General features: G+C 42.8%; 1 protein-coding gene across 2 annotated transcripts in view; it reads right to left on the bottom strand.

Moving 5' to 3' along the window:
- The window catches only part of PLCB1 (phospholipase C beta 1), a 418,396-nt gene that overhangs the window by 325,427 nt on the left and 70,756 nt on the right, over window positions 1-22,213 (bottom strand). The gene's annotated exons all lie outside the window — the stretch shown is intronic.

Here is a 22,213-nt window from a genome sequence, read left to right as displayed (position 1 = left end):
CTCTATGTGGGCTCAAGACCCTTTTTCCACGTTTCCTTCAGTAATTCAACATCCTCTGTTTTCCCAATCTATAGTGACCAGCAGCTGCCTGGACCTGCACTTGCAAAATCGCACTTCTATCACCATGCAGCGCAGCACAACATCACAGATCTTGTGTAGGAAAAAAACCCCACAACATAATTGGAGTCCCCTACGCCCACATTTTAAGCAGAGCTGTTGCAAATAACATCTGAGACCTCAGAAACAGGCAGGGGGGGAAGTGCATGGGAGCTTTACTCTGCCTCCTCAGTGTATTTGCTCTAAGCAGCTCGCTGGTGTATTAGTGACAGGATGGTGCTCTTATACACACACTGCACAGCACTGCAGGAATGGCTTTGCCTTCAAAGGCAAAGTCACTCCTGGTTTAGGAACAATCCTGGACTAGGGGACAAGCGAGGACCAGGAGGAAGCAAAAGAGCCCAGGGAAGAGACAGGGGCATAAGTAGTTAGCCGAATGTACATTATTTTGTTACTTACTCCCAGAACTTCTTCTCTGGTGAAAAATCCCAAACAAACATCAGTGGGAAAATAAACTCAAAATAACATTAATAATTTTTAAGGTACTACTTGTTAAAAAAAATGTAAAGGTTTTGAATGAAGGTGAAAAAAATTCATTTAAAATTGAAGTTGTCCTTTTAAATTAAAAAAAGACATATACCTACAGCCAAATCCCTCTTTCCTTTCCAGACCAAAATGACAAAGCCTATGAGCCTGCTGCCCAAGAGCAATACACCAATGACAAGGCAGCGAAGAGGCACCTTGGCCACCCTCTAGTATGAAAAGCCTCAGAAGAAAAAGCCCATGTTCTGCACCAGGGTGACAGGGACAGCAGGGCTGGGGGACGGCACCAGCTGCCATCAGAGGACCCAGTGTAAGCATGGACGTGCTGCCTCCGAAAGTTACTGTTCGGAAGTTAAACTCAGCTTGACTCAATTCTACTGAGCAGCAGGTTATGGAGCTACAGCTGACAAAATTTTTGACGTGACATTTCAGCAGGGTGACAAACTTATAAGCTGGTACTGTTTGTCATATAACAAATCCATCTAATGGCCACAGGTCCTGAACTTTCCCTCTGGTTAGCTGAGGGCAGATTAGGCAGGTAACAGTTTATTACCCAGCTACATCTGTGCTTCTCTCTTCTGCTCCTGGGACAGCCAAAACTTTTTCTAAGGAAAGATGAAAAGGGGGGGGGGGGGGGGGGGGGGATGTGTGCCAGAGCAGTTTCAATATCAAATACATGACATCAAATACACTCCGTCTGTACTTGCTTTCAGGGCTCTTTGGAAGTAACCACATCTTGATGCATCTCCCTTGCTTTCACTCATGACACGCTCCTTTTTGCAAGCATCTTCTATAGCTAGTGATAAGAGTAAGCTTCGGGCCAGAATTTGCAAATGCACTGAGTGTGGGAGCTGCTCAACTCCCCCTGGAATAAATGGTACTAGCAGTGCTAATGGAGGAAGGCGGCCAAGAATAATTCCTCTGAGACATGAGCTTGTCTGAATTACCCATCCTGCTAGGACTCTTGGAGGACAGAGGAGCTTTGGCAAAGCTGCACTTTGAACATCACTTTCTAAGCTAGCATAGCAACAAAATTAGTGTAAATGAATAATGGCAGACCAAAAAAAGCTTCAGTAATATAATTTTGCTGTGCACTAAATATAGTACAAATGCGTGCATTCTGTTCTGAAATACACCTCTAACAAAAAGCAAAGGATACCTTTTAAACTCTATTCTAACACTTCTCTTTGCGCATCCCTTCTAAACATGAAGGGTCAGATATTGCCCAGTTTTTGCAATCCTCGAGCAAAACACTGCAGGGTGACACGCTGCAACACAAATAACTTTACCATTGCTACACAATCAAAAGTGGCAGCAGAGTTCAGTACCTCACACAGTGTTTGTACAGGGATTATAGGAATCAAAACTGGAAGAAAAAATTGCTCCTCAGCAAGCATGGGAATGGACTAGCGTAGTGCTACAGATTCCTCAACAAACCCTGTGCAAGTTCTGCTTCTTCTAACTTAAACACATGATGGAAGGAAACGTACTGCTAGTTTATTCACGTATGTCTCACCAATGCCAAGTCTGAGCAGCTCCTCTAGTCGTAGCAGAACCAGGTTGATGTTCCTGCTAAATCAGGCTGCAAGACACCTACTCCAGGCAGGCAGGACAGCTCATGGCTTCACTGGGAAAGAAGCCACTGCACACCCACAGACTGCCAGTTATGCTACAAAGCTTGCCTGAGAGCACCCACCAGTCCTTGTCCCTGTTTCCACAGGCGACATAACCTGATGATCTCAGTCCCACTCCAACAGGAGAAATAAAAGTTCACACAATCTGGAGAGACAAGCATTTGAGCAGGCTCTTGTTGGCATGCTAAGCCGATAGATCCCATCATGTCCCTTGATTTAATTTTTGCTGTCTGTAGTTAAGAAGTCTCTGAATTTGTTAAAAAAAAAAAAAAAAAAAAAAAAAAAAGGCGTAAAATACTTACTCCTAGCTTGTTGCAGATAGGCTGAATGCTGAGGAAATGCTAAGGGTCAAAAAGGCTCAATTCCCTATCCAGCTCTGGAAGGCCTGCCAGACCTGCCTCCTAGCTAACAGCACCCCTTCCTAAGATGCTGCCTGTACTTCCACAGGCAGGAACTGCTCATCTCTCACTGGAGCTCCTATTACTCCCCTTTGTCCCTTTCCTCTCATCCCTCCAGAAGACTTCTTTCTTGGCATCCCCTCCTCAGGTTTGCCATTTCCTAACCCTGCCAAGCCACTGCTTGTCTATTCCAAGTTTGTCGTGCATTTACACAAGTGACAGCATGACCTCTTGTAAAAGTCACTTCTACAACACATCGAACAGACAGCCAGAAGACAAACACACTTGTCCTCCACGCATGCTGCATATAGCATCAGCCTGATTCGCTGGCGTGGGAAGCAGGAGCTGGGCCTCTTCTTCCCTGAGCTGGTGACTGCTGCTTACTAGCGTCCTCTGTCCCCATGCGGCATTGGTTGGTAGATTCAGCTGCTGCCTGTGGCGGTTACGGGGAGGTTGTGCATAACTTACTGATGGCTTCTCACAGGACTGCATTAAGCCAGAGGCAAGCCCTGCCTGAAAGCTAAGTCATCTGAGTGCAGGTAGAGACATCATTCGAGGGCCAACCTCACCCGTACAAAGTAAAAGGCATCGCTCACACGCAGTGGCCAAGCAGCAGCTTTTTCAATGTGCAAGAAAAGCAATGAGAAGAGCGCTAAGTCCCAGTAGACTCCCTTGGGTTTGAATTTCCAAAGCTATTCAGCCAACTCTTTCAGCCATACGCTCCTTAAGCGGAAAGCTGCAAGTTATTACCATAGCTAATTGCCACAGCTAACAGACGCCTTCTCCTCAGCACACTGCTAACACAGCACAAAGCTCCGAGTGGTAGGCTAGAAGGAAGGGGAATTTTAAGACCCAATTTCTATTTCTGCTACTTCAGGTATTTGTTAAAATCTGCTCCAAATCAGCAACAGAATAAAACTGTTACTTTTAGGGCCATTCTCTTTTTAACAAACACAAGAACTGTTATAAGTCAAGCACTAAACAGAAGCATGATACTAAGCATATATTTACATAATTTAATACTAGATGCTATGCCAGCCTACCTATGGGAAGGGTCTAAAAAACCTCCAAAGGTTACATGGGAATTTCAGAAACAGACATTTGTTGAAAGTAACAGCCTGGCACTCTGTAGAGCATAATAACTATGCTGAGGATGCTTGGGAGCATACAACGTTAGAGCTTACAATCTGGAGTTCCTGCTTCCATTTATCTACCAGTTCCTTTCTGTAGTTTCCTCTCCCTCTTAGTATTCCCACTTCTGGACTATCGAGTGTAAGTGCTGAGGCTAGCAGTGACTGTGCTCAGAGGGACAGAAAGATTCCTGTCCCACAAGGGCAGAAGGTCCTCTAAGGCTGAGCTGTGAGCAGGGCACAGCACAACTGCTCCATGCCATCAGCAGCTGGAGACCACCTTCACCCCCCCCGCCCTCACCAGGTTACGCGGGGACTGTCCCTGCTCCAAGAGCAACCCTCCCAATGCCTGAACATGGGCAAGAGACCTCTCTTGTCCCCAGCAAACAGACCTTTCGACATCTGCTCCGCCTTTGCTGACTTCAGGAAGCTTTACAGCAGTAGCGCTGTTGCGGTGGGGTGGGTTTTGTGGGGTTTTTTCTTCCCCCAAAAGGAGACCCTTAAACAACTGTAGAGTTTCCATTTGGGTGGTAATGTTCTGAGGTTCAATTTCACTTTAAAGCAGCTACAGCAGCCAAACAGATTTGCTGGCAACCATTCACGTCACTCAATACACCCCAATAACGTTCCCTGCCAGCAATTTTGGCTGCACAGAGCCTGTGCTAAATTCATGTGCACAAGGTAGGATTTCACAAACAACCCTTCACACAAATAACATCTCCCTCCCTCACGCAAACCCAAACATACTGTTATTCAGGTTCAGGATGTTCACTCCGACCATAATGAAGTGCTTCAGGTTTATTTAGCATGTCACTACACATTAAGGTGTAGCAAGCACATCTTTTGACTGACCAGGACACGTGAGCAAGAGATGGAAAGACAAGGCTGTTGAGAGACAATCTCCCATACCTGCCCCCTCCTGCAATTTCTACATACTTTTGAGGGGTTTGGAACAAGAAGAAAATGAAGTTTATTTCAGAACACTTACTTGGAAAACAGGCAGGGCAAGGAAAAAGCAGATTTCCATTTTAACTAAAGAACTTAGGGAGACATTCTCTTTAAATGCTGGCTGAACATTTTCTATGAGAAGAGAATTAACCCTGTTTTCTCCTTTCTGGTTCTCTAACGCAGCTCATTTCCTTCCTGTTACTATTTTGCAGAATTAGTATGTACTCCTTCACAAATCTCTTGCTATCAGCATCTGAATTTGTCCTTAGTAATGTACAGCAAATGACAGCATGTGGCTGTGCTTGAATTCTGAAACAAAGGAAACCGTGTTTGTCCTCCCACAACCAGGCAAGCCAAAACAATTTGTGGGTTAATTTTAAAATGCACATGTGTTTAAAAACATATATGAAAAAATACTTTTGGTTTGCTTGAACCAATGGTGCGTGTCATGGACTATCAGCTTCAACTTCTACTAGCCTTTGACAGCTTACTGTTTAGCCACAAGGGACAAGAGGAAGTTACTTCTTTTTGCGGTAAAAAAAGAAAAATAAACAACACCCTTCCACTCCTCCAAACCCACTCCTCCTCTCACACACACACACACACACACCAGAAGACCTAAAAGCAAACAAACAAAAGCCCCAGAGGAAATCAACATTAGAAAAACCAAACAAGCATGAAATTCCTTAAAATACATCACCCTTGAAGAGAACATTTGGCAACCACTTCAAAATAATAAATGGGGACATGCAACCCGTATCATATCTCCTCCCCTTGCAGAAATAAATTGAAAAATCCTGCAACACTTAAGAGATGCACCAGCAGAAAAACAGTGGGGCTTTTGCATGTGTGTGTGTGTGTGCATGCGTCTGCAAAGACTGAGGTCAGCAGACCTACAGTGTTGGTGGATTCTGCCATCTTCAAAGACATTTAATCTTGTTTGAATTGTAGCTCAGTGTTTAAAGCTGGCAAGTCATATCTTCTAAATTTTCCAGAATGTCATTTAAAATAGCTGGGGAAAAAAACAATGTTTTGGATATTCTCCCCCAACACCAAAAAAATATACATCCAGGGCTCCATCTACATGACACCTTGTATTTTATAGTTGTGTCCAGTGATCCAAGAAAAATCTTTAAACAAGCTTATGTATTATATGATTTTTAAAAAGATGCATTTAAGCTTTTGTTATTTGTTCTCGATTTTTTTAACTATTTAAAAGTTTTCTTTTCACCTACAACAGCAAGAAAATTCCTTTTGCAAAACAAGCAAAAATCTGACTGTTACATAATTACAGGACTGCAGAAATTAGGATTTTAAACAAAACACCAAATTTGATGAGGCTTAGGCTATACTATGACTTCATAGGATCTATGAACATCTGAAGGAACAGGTGAAAGCAAAGGTGAAAACAGCAGCACCTCTGACTTCAACAGGAATCGCACCACTGGTTTCAATAGAACTAGGTTCCCCATATTGCCTGCCGAAATTTCATTTCTTTTGTGTTAGTCAATTATGCTTTGGCATCTTGCCCTCCTGTTGCGAGTCACAATTTGTAAATGAGCTTTCAAGGTTAAAAAAAGTGTAAGGAAATGAGATTTCCTACCGCTAAACAAAAATCACAATGAAGTATTACAGTAGCTTTCCCAAAAGTGCATATTGGTCACTCTTCTGATAAGAAAATGTTAAAAATAAAATCCAACAGGTGACTTATTTGCCTTTTACCACAACCCTCCACCAGGGAGATGCTCTGACCCACAAAACGATGGCTGCATTAACATCTCACCATCTGTATTTTCACATGGGTACTCCAGAGCAGCCACCCCAAAGATGCCTTCACCACATGAAACAAGCGTAACCAGAAAGAGGGTGTAATGGGGAAAAAATACATGGCAAAATACAGGCAGTAAATGATCCTCTTCTAAACACAAGTTACATTTGTCTGCTCTACAGGATAATCATCATCACCATCATAGCATGTCTCGGAAGAAATCTGGAGTCATATCTTGCTGTCTGTTTTGCAAACAGAGTTAATGAGAGTCATGTGGATAATGTTTTTCATTAAATTGAGGATATGAGCCTGATTCAACTCCACCAAAATCAATGGGAGTCTTTCCATTCATCTTAATGAGGCTGAATCAACTTTTATAACACCAGAATGAAAACCCCTTCACTCATTTTGCCTCACAGAAGGTATCTGCTATTTTCATAAGAGTCTAAGGACAATTTTACCACACAAAAAATTAGTCAAATCAGGTCAGGAAAAAAGAATGTACATCCATGAAGGTACTTCTATATGGAAATGCCTTACGTCAGTAGGAAATATTTACAGATTATCCTTACACTACTTTTTTTCAGGGTTATCTTCATACTAAATGAATCACGTATTCTTAAAGATGATCTGAAAAACCTCAGAAGGTACTGACAGAGGAAATAATGTGCATAAGTGGCATATGTGCAGAGAACTGAAGTGCAGCACAGTCTTGCATTTTTATATAAAGCAGTGTTCATACTATGAATGTAACAAAAATAAAACACAGTATTTAAAAAAAAAGCTAAAGAAATGGCCTCGTTTTTTTCCAAACAGAAACAACCTAATTAGTTTCAAGCACTCATTTACAAGAAAAAGGAAAACTAAAGGAAAACAACTCTTTCTTCTACAGAAGTTCTGCAATTGATGTGTTTTAATAAGTACATAAACTTTTTTCAGGGAAGGCAAAAATGGAGTATGGATTCTGACTCCAACAAAGGACTCCTGTGTTTCTTTGTTACGCTTGTTTAAAGGCAGCAAGTGGCAGCATCTCCATAGATCAATTTTTCTGAGTTTCTTTTATAGCTTTTTGTGTTTTCATACTAAATAATGGCAAGTTGATGGGCAGGAAGGGAGGGCTGCATCAGACCAAAAGTATCTCAGGAAAAGCTGCAAGGATGGATAGGATTGTGATTATTTGGTACCACAGCAGTGCCTGGAAACCCATGCCACGCTTAGTGCTGTCTTTGGCTAGGTCTAACACAAACACGCTGCAAGACAGACCCTACTCACAAGAACACAAATTACAGTGATGCTAATTTAATAGCTGCCAATTGGATATAGATTTGGAATGAAAGTATTTTTTACTTAACTGTTGACTTTTAGCTACTTCAGTAGCAGCTCTACCACTCCTGGCAAACAAATCTTGCCACCAACTTTGAGCAACTTCCTCACTCTGTAGTTTTCCTCATTGTTAGCAAAGACATCTATATTCTTTTTACTCCTTATTTTCCTTGTAAACTGTGTCCATTATGCCAACCCCCCTACCGGCCCTTTGCAAGCTCTGCACTTCAAAAGGACAGAAACTCCTCCTGTAGCATAGGTGCAACTTCTGTTACAGTTAATGAGGGTTACATGTCAGAAGTTCATTCAGGGAGGCTGCTCTAGTTCCTTGCCCATTTCTTGTAGCATTTGCAGATGCAATTCATCTTGGTCTAGTTCTTTCTCAACTTATCACAATTCTAATTACCTTATTATCTGCTTCACTACTCCAGTCAAGCCTTCTTGTTTTCTACACTGCCTTTCAGGGTCCTATTCCTTATCCTAGGGAATATTTTTTTCACCTTTTCTTCCTGTGTGTGAAAAGGAGTGCAGAGAAACCAAGTGAACTTGCTCAGTGAACTTCCCAGCTCTTGCCCGGCTGCATGCCTGAAAGCACATGCTAATTAGGCACATGCCAGACAGATCACATCTGATGCTTCAGGCTTTGCTCTCTCCAGCTGATCACCTTTTATCAGCACCTTCAGTCATCCTTAGCTTGCTTTCTTTTTCAGATCTTCACGTGCCTATCACTTCACAAAGAATTATTTTAATAAGATGTATCTGGAGACAGACAGGATGGAAAGAGATCTGAAGAAGTAGGAAACTGAACACAGAAGGAACCGCAGAGATGGTGACGTCAGACTCCCAATTCTGGGTTTTCATGGCTAAGAATAAGCTATACATGCCATCAGAAGTATAAAAAGGCTCTCTGGAAGGCAGAATATTAAGGATCCACAAAAAAGACAACCAATTTCTATTTGTAGTTTACCCCATTAAAGAGAAGTGCTTCCTTTGCATCTACAGAGTTGTATCTAACAACGTGTTCAGATCTTCTCTACTAGGAATTGAAATGCAGTCAAGATGAGTCTGCGCCTTATGAAAGTGGACTCTGGCCACTGGTTCCAGCAGTAAGCCTTTCTGCTACTGCCTTTCCCTCACAATTCTCACTTTTAGCCCAGAAAGCTATTTTTTTCCCCCAATCCCTTTCTCCCCCACCTTTCTACATTCCCTCCAAATGTGGCACTGTCAGCAGGAAGACCAAGCTTTGGCTCTGTTCTGCCATAAGCCTTTCCTCCTGTGTGATACTGACAGTCCTGAAGCATCCAGTACATCTCCAGTTGATTTACGCAGCTTTCGGTTTATAAAGCGTATGCAAAAAAGGCACCTTGGCAAGAAAATAGAGCTACAACTATTCCATCAAAGGCAATTAAACTCACAAATGCAAGTCAACAATTGCCTCTCCCCGAAAAATAGAAGAAACAGATTGAATCCAGCAGACTAAAGCCAGTATTTGATTCAGCACACCTTTCAGGAAAGAATAACCCAGCTTGATGGCCACGTACCACACTGAGTTTACATTGCTAGCTGTTAGCACAACCATCTCTTCATTTCTGTTGACCAGGAAGCACCCAACTGAGAACACAATGAACATGGGTCTCTACACTGTTAGTGGCACAGAAGCACTTCAAAACATTTCCAAGAAGCTACAGACAAAAGCCCAGTATATAAATACATGAGTCTCAGAACATCGACTATAAAGAATACCAGTTTCCAAAAACATTACTGAATATCTTCACTGTGACAAGGTGCCCACGAACCTATACCCTGCTCAGACCCATCTGCAAGCACACAAATTCGACAAGATCCTGACCAGCTACTTTCAGAACAGCTCAGGTCCCACTTTATTTTCAAAAGGTCCACCCCTTAGGGGAGTGAGGTCTTCTGAAAATGTTGATTTTGGTGCCAGTTTGACTCACTAACACGTGCAGCTTGTAAATCCCACCTTCTCTTGCCTAATCTGACAGGAACAGGAGCCTGGTTCTTCTGTAGACCGGGAGAGCTCTTGGTCTGAAGTTGTTTCATGTCCAGTCACTGCTAGTGGACCAGCCATGGAAACTGCCACAGGGGCAAACCTGCAATGCAGGAGAGAGGAATGCTGAAAATGCAGCCCTATTTTTGGGTGCCAAAACCCTTGCAGGTTTTCTGAAAGGCAGCTGACAGACTGGAAGATACTTCAAGCTGAAAGTAAGAGTTATCTTTTCCTCCATTTTCCTCTCATTCCATGTTTGCTTCCAGCAAGCACCTCTAGCCTCCTGTTCCCATGATTTGTTACTTCTACAAGTTAATTGCACCTGTTCTTTCTTTCTTCTGTTTACCTTTTCATCTGCTTGCTTTGGCATTATTTTAGTCAGCCAAACAGCTGATTTCCTTCCTTTAATCAAAAAGTGCCCTTCCTCTCTGTATTGGTTTTGTTTGGCAAGGTTTTGGTAGCGGGGGCGGGGGGTTACAGGGGTGGCTTCTGTAAGAAACTGCTGGAAGCTTCCCCTGTGTTCGAGAGAGAGAGCGAGCCCATATTAGTCGGCTCTGAGACGGACCCGCCGCCGGCCAAGGCCGAGCCAATCAGTGATAGTGGTAACGCCTCTGTGATAACATTTTTAAGAAGGAAAAAAAGTTGGGACGGAGAGGAACTGCCGCCGGAGTGAGGAGTGAGAACATGTAAGAGAAACAAGCCTGCGGACACCAAGGTCGGTGAAGAAGGAGGGGGAGGAGATGCTCCAGGCGCCGGAGCGAAGATTCCCCTGCAGCTCATGGGGACAGACCCTGGTGAGGCAGGCTGTCCCCCTGCAGTCCAGGGAGGTCCACGGTGGAGCAGATCTCCACCTGCAGCCCGTGGAGGACCCCACGCCGGAGCAGGTGGGTTCCCGAAGGAGGCTGTGACCCCGTGGGAACCCCGCGCTGGAGCAGGCTCCTGGCAGGACCTGCGGATCTGTGGAGAGAGGAGCCCACGGAGCAGGCTTTCTGGCAGGACTTGTGACCCCGTGGGGGACCCGCGTTGGAGCAGTGTGCTCCTGAAGGACTGCACACCGTGGAATGGACCCATGCTGGAGCAGTTCATGAAGAACTGCAGCCCGTGGGAATGGCCCACGTTGGAGGAGTTCGTGGAGGACTGTCTCCCGTGGGTGGGACCCCACGCTGGAGCAGGGGAAGAGTGTGATCAGCCCTCGTCCTGAGGAGGTGAAGCGGCAGAAAATAACGTGTGATGACCATAAACCCCATCCCTGTCCCCCTGTGCCGCTGGGGGGGCTTGGTGGTGAAATCCGGGAGGGTAGTTGTGCCCGGGAAGAAGGGAGGGGTGGTGGGAAGGTGTTCTGAGATTTCATTTTACTTCTCATTACCTTGCTCTGGTTGATTTGTAATAAATTGAGTTAATTTTGTAAATTGAGTCTGTTTTGCCCGTGACGGTAATAGTGAATGATCTCTCCTGTCCTTATCTCGACCCGTGAGCCTTTTGTTATATTTTCTCTCCCCTATCCAGCTGAGGATGGGGGAGCGATAGAACGGCTTTGGTGGGCACCTGGTGTTCAGCCAGGGTCAACCCATCACACTCTCTTATCCACACAGTCCCAAAACATACAACTCTGAAAAGCAGCAAGGTTTGGGGACTGGAGATTTGTTCTTGCTTTCTTTGGGTTTATTTGGGTTTTGTCTTCAATCACCTCTCTCTTGCTCCAGAAGCAGAATGTTGCTGTGGGGGACCTGTGTGATCAGATCTCTGTTGATGAGAGTATGTTTCCTGCTGGATTCCTCAAGCCAAGGGGGGGGGGGGGGGGGGGGGGGGGGTAAATAAAAAAATCAAAGGGGAAAGGCCAGGCAAAAATAGTTTTTGATCTTTGGATTAACTGAACGCCATCAATCCTCTAGGATGGGAACCAAACAACAGCCCAACAAAGCCCTTAAAATAAGTTACAAAGGAAAACAGCCATTAATACAGAAAGGCAGCTGTACCAGTGTGATGGGAGGGAATAAAGCAAGCCAGCTATGCACCAAAGGATGGCTGCTGCCATGGAAAGAATTCAGGCTTGGAATGATTTACAGGATTTTGATCCCACCCATGGCCAGCACTTCCAAAGCATTCAACACTCATTATTGAGACCAAGATTTCAAAAGGGGCTCAGTTAGTTCTTATTTGAGTAAAAAAAGTAGCCACCAAATTTTTCAAAAAACTCAACGCCTGGCAGAAAGCTACTCTACCATCTATTTAGAAGAATCTGGTGTTAATATACATTTCTCTCATGACTCTGCATCTGTCCCGAGTTTGCTGATTCGACCTCATCTTTCAAGTGTGTTCAACATGCACTCAGTTAAACTTTTCTTTTCTGCTAGCTCCTTCACAGCTGTTTCGCTTCTAGTCTTACATCCTCAGTCATTATTCTCTAAATTACTAGCATTGCTCTCTCCTTTGCCAGTTCACACATCTTTTGACTCTGGAAGCAAGCCAAGGCTAGCTGCACACACATACCTCCCTTTTTAGTTCCTGTTTAATGGAACTCAGCCCCTGGTGCCCAGGTAGCAAAATCCTTCCATTATCTCACTGACCCTTTTGCATATTTTAAGAGGTGATTTTGTGGCTTGTGCAAATGACACAGCAGAGTTCATAGAGATTTGTGTTGTCTTTCCCACATCCTCACCTCTCCCATAATATGGCCCCTCAGTGGTCATCTCATAATCAATGAATTTGCTAGGTCTAACCCAGCCTATTCCTATTATATGCAAACACTGCAGGATTAAACAGGGAAAGAAGTATTTTGATGTGATGCATAAAGAATAACTGCGTTATACTGGAGTAGACTGTGAATGACTTTCAGCTAGAAAAGCCCTTGGCCATAGCAGAAGGAATGGAGAAACTACTGTACTGGGGAATAAATAAGAGAGAACAGAAAAACACGAGACTGCCTGTACACAGTGCCAAGTTCTACAAGTGTCCTTCCTACGCTCCCAGGGAGCCTGAGCCATGATGGGCTCTGGCACAAACAAAGAGAGGAAGGCAAAGGATGCCCACCTTTGGTGGACTCCTGCGGACAGGAAAGACAAAGTACCACTTGAAAGTTTGGCAAGGAGGCTGCTTGGCTTGCGAGCTGTGGCAGCTTAGCGCCCATGGGTGAGACAACTGCATAAAAAACCCAAAGATGAATTGTGATGGCCTCTCCTTCTGCAGCTGTACTTGCTCAACAGTAACTGCCTGGCTGCACTGCCAGCCCCGCAGGACACAAGGTCTTCTGGAGCGCTTACATCCTTAACTCCCACTGACCTTCTGTTAAAAAGGAAAGCTCCATTTATACTTATAGCACTAGACTAAGATTCAGGAGATTAACATTCATTTTCTGTCTTTGCTAAACCCATGGTAGGGCCACCACCATACCCCTAATTAGCGCTATGTTTCAGACTCACTTTTACAGAATGAAAAGACTGCTTTGTCATTTAAGAGTTTGCCTGTTTGTTTTTTCACAATAAGGACTACATTCTATGCTTGTTTGGAACTTTCTATCTACAAATGAAATAAAAATAATAAAAAAATTTAAAAATATATCAAAAGAAGCTGCATAACTCGGTACTTTACAAGAACAACACTGTAAATGACAGAGATTTCATTTTTGTGCCCAAATGGAAATTCACCCAGTTCAGGAACATACCTCAATGCTGTGAATATGCACCAGTAACACCTCTGCCATTCCTATGCAAGTTTTTAGTTCTGCAATATTAAATAAGGCTCTTATTAAAGATTTATCACAACCTGTCCCTTTGCATCTGGTGGCTGCATACCACGAAGCTAGAGAAGCACAGCAAAAATAAAGTAGCTGCTATAATACCAGCTGTGCTTCCTGCGAGTTCCAAAATATCTTCTGACACCAAGCTTGCCATGCAACAAATTACAGAGCTATTTCTATTTAAAACTCCTAATGATCCATTAAATTAGTGTGTGGAACGAGGAGGGAAGAGGGTGAGAAAGGTGTTGTGTTTTGGGGGTTTTTTTAATAAACATCAATATGAGTTATAGCATTACTAAAAAAAAAAAAGTTTGCCAAACCTTACATCAGATTTCAAATGACATTTTTGTGAATTTAAAAGAAGTTATTCTACTACAGTGGAGGGATTTGATGCATAAAAATTGTTCTGGAGTAAAAGGTGAAAATTTTCTCTGATCTTCTAAAGTCACAATATTATCGAAGACCAAAGAGAAAATAAAAGCAGACTCAAAGGTAAAATAAACTTTCACAAAAGGACCACTCGGAGCTGCAGCCAGTGACTAATGAATAGCAGGAACTGCATCAAGACAGGAGAGTTGGTACTTCCTTGCACTGCAGTTGTTTTGCCCTAGGATCTAGCCTCCTGTCAAAATACAAATAAAAATAAAATACTTGCCTTTCAATCTGAAGCAATGGTGAAATTTACCCCCATAATTCCAAAGATTCTTCCTGTACAGCAATTGAACAAATGCAAAATGCCTACTCTCAAAGCTGGCATGGTTGCTACGAAAACAACTGTGAAAACCTAGAAGTCTGTAAAAAAAAATGTTAGAGCAATCAGGGCCGTGAAAACACTCAGAAAGTAGAGGCCTGTTTCTTAGAAGACTAAGATGAAGAAAGGCAGCCATGGGTAGCTGTTTTAGATGCTCATGGAGACTTATATGCATTTCATGTGACATCAGAGGGACAGACTCACTGCCTCCAGGGCTGACATGAAGTTCCCTACACTCCAGAGGTTTCAGTTGGATGCCGTAGAATTTCTATCAGATATTGAATAGCAGTTTTCTGTTAGAAAAAACACAACTCTTGCTCTTAGTCTTTACAGACAGAGCTGATTAAGCTTCTCTCCCAAATTTAATTTAGTACTGCATACTCACAAAATATATCACAATTATATTTTGTTATAAATCAATAGTGATTATAGGGCACGTAATCACATCAAAAATGGAGAACACAACTTGCACAGCAGAATCCTGATACAATAAACCTCCCCATTAAGGAGTAAGTTGTGCCATGGGAAAAGGAAGTACAGTTCTGGCCAGCTTGTATTTGTAGAGGGGAACAAAGACGGACAACAACTGCCATTTCCATTCAGAACAAGGCGGCAGCAGCAAAACATATGGACCACGAGTATTCTGGCAGTCCATACCAGCACTACACACTATTGGCTTTCCACACTATCCTAAGACTCTTAAAGCAATAGCGGCAGAAGGATTCAGCTATCCCAACAGCATCTCTATCGCTCTATTTTACAGCTATGCTATATCAACTATCACTAAACAACACAACAACATCAACCCCCCTGGCTCCCCCCGCCCCCCCCCCCCCCCCCCCCCCAAAAAAAAATCCCAGAACATATACCAATTCCTGGAGTACTTAAGGAGCTTTGGGAAGTCCTACGTGAGTGGAAAACCTAATTAGAGCAGTCAGGAACTAGTGCCGATTCCCTAAGCATCCGGCCGGCTTTCATTCACAAGACCATTTGCTTTGTGATGAAAGATGAAAAATTCCAAATGAGAATTGGGACTCATCAGAGAGAATCCTATACTAAATGAAAAGAAAGGACAAAGATAGCACTTACTATTTTTGAGATTCACACCTATTGCTTTGCTTTCCATTTTATTTTGGTTTTTCCTGTGTTTAAACGTGGCATCCCACACTTAACACCTGTTTAAACACTGTTTAATCACCTGATACTCACTGAGTGCATTCTTGTTAAGCGGGATTTTTGCAGTGACCCGATTAGGCAACAACCATTGGCATTGATAATCATTAGGCTAAGATGGTTCCCTGGGAGATGTCCCAGTAAAAGTGGCTTCTCTCAATTAAGCACATTCCAATTAAGTGGACTATATCTATAGGGTGATCTCACAAGGAGAATAAGGCATTTCAAATGCCTTTTTAAAAAAAATTTATTTTTAATGAATAATTAGTACTTTTGATTGGAGAAGAGAATGCTACTTAGAGGCTTCTCTAATAATTCCTTTTTTTGGTAACTGCAAACTCTTATTTCAGTGCTAAAGTTTTCCTCTCCAGTCCCCATAAATCCTGCGGTAGCACACCTCTGTGTCTCTGCTTTGCCTGGCCCAAGAGGCACAGGTTGCACTGGAGGCTTTGCCAACCAGAGCTGTCCCAAGAAAGAACCCCTCTGCCCAGGAGATGAACAACAGGGGGAACAACTACAAGAGCGTGCAGTGACAGAGGCTACTGCCTCTCGATCCCTGCTTCATTTGTTAGGGAAATTGATAGAAAACGGCTAAATGAGGCGGGGAAATGCAGGAAGACAAGCAAAAGTCTTAAGGTCAAAATCAGTTCACTTTGCTGTCAGCAGCCCTCTTTTCCCCAGAGTTTCTTGGAGATGCCAGGCCAACCTCCCTGGGCAGGCCTGTGTAACCAGTATGCAAAGCTTGGTCGCAAGCCCCTACCATCTACATACAGACCTCTTGCATGACCTTGGTGAGCTGGCTGGGTAGCATGATGGGCACATGCCAACAACCCATTTCTATTTCAGCTCATACCCATTCCTCCCTGCAGCAGAGACATACATTAGCCCTCCTGAGTGCTGCTGATCTCCAATGCTATCCCTGTCCCCGCGGTGTTTAGGAAGGGCGAACGTTTATCCCATCATTCACAGGAAAGAATCGTATGGCAGCTCAGCTTACTCCTGCATGGAGAACCTCAGGGGCCACAGGCATTAAGACACGGGTTTTCAGCACATCTAAGCCCTTCACACTGGGTGCCAAATGCCCCAGAAACTTTGCAGTGAGGCATATTTTTAACCTTGCATAAAAGGCTGTCAGTGGAGCATTCCCTATTTCAGGGGAAAGGGAGAGGATGCATAATGGGAACCAATAAGACTGATTTGCTGCAGGGCCAGTATCTGTAGTCCCAACCAAAACCAATGGGAGCTGTGCTTGGAGCATATAAAATGCTGCCTAATTTCAAGAAGCCCATAAAACAGTCCTACCTACATGTTTCAAAGTCAAGGGACACATTCTGCCTCCTCACTCTGTGCCCTACTTTCTTAATTTGCAGTTGAGGTGGAAACATCTCCTGCGTGGCAGTGGTACCATAAACAGAGATCAATTCTTTGTGGTGGTTCTCTTCGATACCACAGTGAGGTATGCCATATACTGTATCACAAGACAATTAACATTGCTGTCACCTGTGCAAAGCTTGACTGTAATGTCCTGTATATAGATGGATACTGGACACTGAGCAATAAGACAAAAACAAAATGTCAGATAATCTCTGTTCATTCAATGAATATCACCTACTTGTTGCTCTGAATGAGGTAGAACCCAGAGAAAAGCTAATGCAGAAACACAAACACAAACTGTAACATAATGCATGCACATACGAAGCCTATTGGTAGGTTCTCAAAGTAACTTCAACTTCTGGCATTTCTAAACTTTTAACTTACTGACTGAACAATCTTCTTATGTAATTTCAATTATTTTTTTTTTAATTGGAAAGTGTAAGTGAAAGAGTTTGCGTATACTCATAAGGAGTCAGGCAGTCATCCTTTACAGGAAACATTTGGGGTACAGTTACAAGCCACAAAGCATCTATGGCAAATACTTCTCTCCATTTAAGAAGTTTTAATTCTCTCTCCTGTCTGCTGCCATGTGCCCACCAGCACAGCAGCTGTTCTCAACAAAGCACCAGGGCCAAGACTCACAGTATTGTGCCATAAAATGGACTGCTGAAATTGAAACTTAGGACTCTAAATCAATGGGCAAAAAAAATTCACTTTTAAAATAGGAATTTAATCTTCTAAATAACCAAGATTCTTGAAAATATTACCCTAAATTTACAGCTTAATCCCCAAACTGTAGGAAAGAGCAAAGCAAAGACTGTAGTAAGACAAAACATTTTTTAGAGATATTGCAGCAAGTCTTCAGTCCCTGGCATCAGGTTTCTGGGTAAAGTTACTGATTCCTACCTCATTTCTGGCAAACTTCATTTAACCAGTTGACCTGGTATCTCTTTCCCAGATGAGACCAATTAACACAGTAAAAACACATTAGCCACACACTCCAGCGCTGCTTCCATATGCAAAGCAGTGCCATGGAAACAGAGAAATGCCAGTGTGGTGGTAAGGGCAATCAGCAGTCTCCAGATGAGCAGTGAATCAAGGGCTGAGGAAAACAGCTGTCGGCAGGATTACTTCAATAGATTGCATTTCATAGGGCTGCTCACATTAATACTGCAGTACGGTATTTAAAAATCGGGACACAAATTTGTTGCTTCATCATTAGTTACCATGTTATCACTTGCCTGGCTAGAAAACAAAAGGGCAGTGGCGTGACCTGCAGGCTGGGGAAATAAAGGGTTCAGCTTTAGCTTTATCTCTTCATTTCAATAGCCATTTCTATTTAGTTTCTACAGCTTGTAATTTTACACTTTTCCACGCAATACAACCTAAACAGGTGTATATTTTCTTCCCCTTTTGTTTCCCGGAGAAAGAAAACAGAGCAGCCCCTGTGTGTTGTCCTACTGCACTTTCCAACTTCAATAGCAACAGACAAACCACTTGTTTCAAGGCACAAGTTGGTAAGAACCTTAGTATCCTCTGAAGCAAATCTGCAAACGACTCTGCTTCCCCAACAAGCTGAGCAGTGAGCAGGACAGCCTCCCCTCTAGCTCCACACAGATGCAAACATCTGCTTCTCTCTCCCGCAGGTCCCCATGGCATCTAATCAAAGACTTCAGGGAAATCTGCTCCTCTAGTGCTCGGCATCACTTCTGAGCACTCGCGGCATTGCAAAGCAAGTGTTGAATGCTATCAGCTCAGAATGGGGAGAGGTCAATAAAATACAGAGGAAGTGAGAAGAAAAAGAGGCAACTTATGCTGAAGAGGCAGGCAAAGGCTCTGCCAGATGTTCTCCAGTGAAATGTGCTGCGGATGTGTCCAGTTTAATTCTCCATGGACGTCTGCCCTGCTGAATGACAACAGGGTGCTGAGTAGAGGAGTGAGGTGCCACACTCATGGCACAACCCAGGGCCTTAAGTCAGAGGTGAAGATAAATTTTAGCTATTATGCCAGACTGACCTGCAGCAGCCTTTCTGCCTATGCTGCCGTCAGTGAGGTCTTAAACCACCAAAGTTTATTGCAGGACATCTGTCAGAGCCCGCCTGTACAGTGTGACTTGCATTATAGAAAACATTACAAATTTCCTCTGAGCTCAATGAGCTGTGACAGCAGCTGCATCAATCAAGATTGTCTAGTCTTACTTATTTGGTAATGTTTGATAATCTTGTAACTAGTCAACTGCTAAGGAATACGCATGCCAAAAATATCAGAGAAATTAAACACATAACACCTTTCATAACTATTTCGCTACTATTTTACCAGCACTATTGCAACATGGTGGGAATTTCTAAAGGACTTAGCTTTTTCCGGTTTTGAAAACTCTGTCTTCAAATTAGATGCTGCATATATATTTGAAGTCCCATTGCAGACATTCACTGTCTTCAAGTTCTGAAGGACATTTGTAATATTTTGGATCACCAAAATGAGAGCCCAAGAAAACACAGGATTTTTCTTTTTGTTTCCTTAAAAACAAAACAAAACACTACCACCACCCCCCCAAAGGTCGTCCCATGGAAGTTCATCTTGACTACCCTGAGAACCAAGGCGCCCAAGCTCATTAATACTAAGAAAAAAAAAAAAAAAATCACCTGAGCTTATGAAGACATATTTTTCAGGGGGGGGAAAAAAAAAAAAAAAAAAAAAGCAGCACCTTGTGCAACCTGCAGTGACACTAGACGTCAGCTCTGTACCACTATCGAGTTCTACAGAAGAAAGTAAATGCTGTGCTCCGGCACACTCACCACTCTTTTCTGTGTGAAAAACACCCAGAAACCCTACAGCTACCATACCTGTCACAGAGATTACCCAGAGCAAGTGTGGAGAATGATACACAAGAAAGAGGGTGGGAACGGGGAAACCCCAAAGCGCAGGTTAGAAGACCTAGGATTTGAAATCCAGAGAATTCAGGCATTTTCATAATCTGGTCCCTAATGAGTATTTGTTCATTTGAAAACCTCTCTTTCTGTGAATGAGGTGTGTCCCCCCCTTCCCTCTTTCTTCTTAAATCATAACCCTTCAAGCAGCATGATAAGAAAGGGGGAAAAAAACCCAAAAACAAAACAAAAAAACAAGGAACCAAAAACCAAAAGAAAAGGGTGATGCTGCCACTTCAGCTACATTCCTCATGCCTTCCCCTAAAATTCTCTAACAGCATGTTTATTTAAACACTGCAACAGGAGACTTTTAACCATTTCTATTTATACAGCATACAGAATTCCAGTGAAATGACCAATGGCAAAATTTCAATAATTACTCAACAAATCTGGCTTTTTGAATCAGTGATTTCCTGTTTTGCTCTCACTATAGGACTGATTCAGATCTCCCCTGAAGCCAACGGAAAGTGATTTCAGTGTTTATCTGCCCAAGGTTCCCATATTCTGTAATTCACAGATCCGAGAGACAGAAGTAGTGCTTGTTTGCCTAAGAGCTGCCTAGCTGAGAGGCTAGTGAAAAAAACAGTTGCATGCTCAGGAGAAGCCCAGCACTCTCTTTACTTCCCATTTTACTGGTAGACAAGAGTTGTAACTGGCATGATATTGGTCATCTACAAGAAGAATATAAAAATATATAAAGTATCAGCAATATATCATTTATATTCCAAAAGCATCATTTCTTTAAAATCTCTTCAATGATAAGAAAGCGTGTTCTGTAGCAAATGTCTCAGTTTAACTAAAATTTTTTAAGGTATTTTCCCATTACTAAAAGTACATGGCTAAGAATAACAAACTTTCTATGACTTTAGATTTTCTATTTGCATTTGCAAAATAAATAAAGTCAGAAAGCATACTACACACATCAGTCTCACCTGGAATGCCACGGAGATTGGGAAAAGCTATAAACTAGTTGTGACCAGGACCGTGAAAGATCTTTTATTTGTTTTTAATGCAGATTTTTGTTCTAAGGTTTTGAAAACAGTTCTGCACATTTAAGACTCAGATTTCTAGGAAAAAAAGTTGTTCTGCCAATAAAAATGCTAACAATTTATTTATAGAAACTTTGCTCACTTCCTACAGCGGAACAGATAAACTTTAAATTATGTCATTTAATAATGGGCAATTAAGTAGTATAAACAAATTAAACATAATACAAGCAACTCAACGGAGCTGAATGCACCCTATTCTAATAGAAACAGCAGGTTCTGCTAAAACAGTCTGACACTTCCACAAATAAAAAATTTTGACAAACGCTTGTCCTCCCATGTGAATATTTTTCCTCCCTGGTCATTCAGCAATTCTAGATTAATAATTTTACTGATTTTTTTTTTCAAATGCCTAAGTCTTGCAGTGAGGGGAAATAGTGAGGTGTTTCAGATGGGTGTGAATACATTAACTTCTAGGCACATTAGCGATAAACATGAAATTTCTCAGCTTCATTCTATACAACTGATGCTTATGATACCCATACCCTTAATTGTCTGTTTACAAACTATCCCAACAAGGTTGCAAAAACCACAGCTGTTACTTTGAAAAATATCTACACCCAGAAGCTATTTTTTGGATTACTTTTTTTTCCTTTAGGTTTTAGAGAAAGACACAGAAGTGGTTACTGCAACATTTTCTTCTCCCCCCCTTTTGGGCTTTGATAGATTTTTATTTTCAGGTTGTTTCTTCTGTTATAAAGCACATCAAATCAAACTTTCAAACACAACCATACAGATAAGGAGGTAAAATGGAGGTGATATATATGAGAACTTTGGCGATCACCTTTGTCATGTCACCTTTTCCCTTCACACCCCAAACTCCTGCCTCATCTGTCACATCCACTGTCTTCAGTGATTAACGTTGCCCTTCCCTCCCTTTGCACCACTGGAAAGGCAGAATTTGGAGCAGCTCGGCAAGACTCCTTCAAGCCCACCACAGAGAGCTTCAACCCACTTTGTGAGTGCCGGCACTGGCCACAGCTGCAAGCTGGGGACTTCAGTCCACAGCTGAACCAGCATTAGGTTACCTGCAGCTGCATAAACTTGACAAAAGCATATAAAGCCTTCTGGCAGACTTCCAGTACCTGAACATTTTCCTCAAGTTCCACAAACAGCTCCAGTACGAGCCTGAAGCAGCCTCTGCCACTTCCACCCTTCCCGACCACAGCCGCCTTGCTTGCCAAAGAACCCCATCCTGTTGCTGAGGTCCCATCATCAACTTTTTTCCTGACATGATGTCCCCAGCCTGGGGCTGGACTCTGCTCCCAAGCAACAGGAGCCACACTCCAAGCAGAAAGGAGTTCGCTGCTGTCTGCTGACCGAAACCTCAGCAGGGTTTCCCTTCTACCCCGAACACGGGCATTGGCTCTCACTGACGTAAAGGACCATGATGA

This window comes from Accipiter gentilis, chromosome 5, assembly GCF_929443795.1.
Source record: "Accipiter gentilis chromosome 5, bAccGen1.1, whole genome shotgun sequence".
In the NCBI taxonomy this organism is placed as follows: Eukaryota; Metazoa; Chordata; class Aves; order Accipitriformes; family Accipitridae; genus Astur; species Astur gentilis.
This window is presented reverse-complemented; position numbering and strand designations above follow the sequence as displayed.